Consider the following 1,143-nt stretch of genomic DNA (forward strand, 5'->3'; position numbering starts at 1 on the left):
GGACAAATAGGACTGGTGCTGATAGTGATAAGCAGTGAATAGAAAATGGATGGGGGTGGGGTGGGGCCTGGTGTGTAGACTTGGGGAGTGGGCAGTCTCCAAGGATGTGAGCTATGAGTTGAGACCTGAGTGAGATTCCCAAGAGGATCACACTTTTCCCAACACTCACTGACAGGCACCAGAGTGGGAAACTGAGGCACGGGAAGGGAGGAGATGGGGCTGCGCCCTGGCTGTGTGGCTGCAGAGCCTCAGCCTGGATGAAAGGATAGGCCTAAAGGGGCCGTGCCCAATGAGGGAGGACCATGAAGCCTAAGTGGTGAGGTCCGAAGGTCCGCGAGGCGGGCCCTGGTTGGAAAGCTTATCCTGCAGTCGGGTGTGGGTCCTTCAGGTCTCCATGCCCTATGGATACAGCAGTCTGAGGGGAGGAATGAACTTCCCAGGCTCCCCTGGGGACACAGAGCCAGTGACATCCCCTGCCCTCGGGGCCACCAGGCTTGTGTGATTCTGTCCAGGGCCTTTTCACTACTCAGTACACCTTTTTTTTGGTTATTTATACCATAGTGTAAAGGACTGGCAGAGCTTTCCCGTGAGCTGTCTTTGTGCTGGAGGAGGCACGGCCAGGCAGGTTATAGATGTGTTGTCACTGCTTTGTCACATGACCTGGGCAACTCACTGCTGGGTCAGGGTAAGTGACTTCTAGTGACCTTTCAGCTCACTCCCTGAGCCTGTGGCTCTGAACAAAGGGCATTTTAAAATATATATTTTATTGATTTTTTTTTACAGAGAGGAAGGGAGAGGGATAGAGAGTTAGAAACTTCGATGAGAGAGAAACATCTATCAGCTGCCTCCTGCACACCCCCTACTGGGGATATGCCCGCAACCAAGGTACATGCCCTTGACCAGAATTGAACCTGGGACCCTTTAGTCCACAGGCCAAAGCTCTATCCACTGAGCCAAACTGGTTAGGGCCATTTTTTGTTTTTAAAAAAAATTCTTTGCCATGCCTTATGGAATACAGAGCACCCATCACCTCAGCGATGGCCTTTAATTCCCCTTCACCTCGCCCTGTGAGGGTGGGATTGTTAAACTCTTTCACAGAAGAGGAACCTGAGACTTAGAGCAGGGAAGTACTTTCTGAGGAAA

This window comes from Myotis davidii, unplaced genomic scaffold (assembly GCF_000327345.1).
Source record: "Myotis davidii unplaced genomic scaffold, ASM32734v1 scaffold73, whole genome shotgun sequence".
NCBI lineage: Eukaryota > Metazoa > Chordata > Mammalia > Chiroptera > Vespertilionidae > Myotis > Myotis davidii.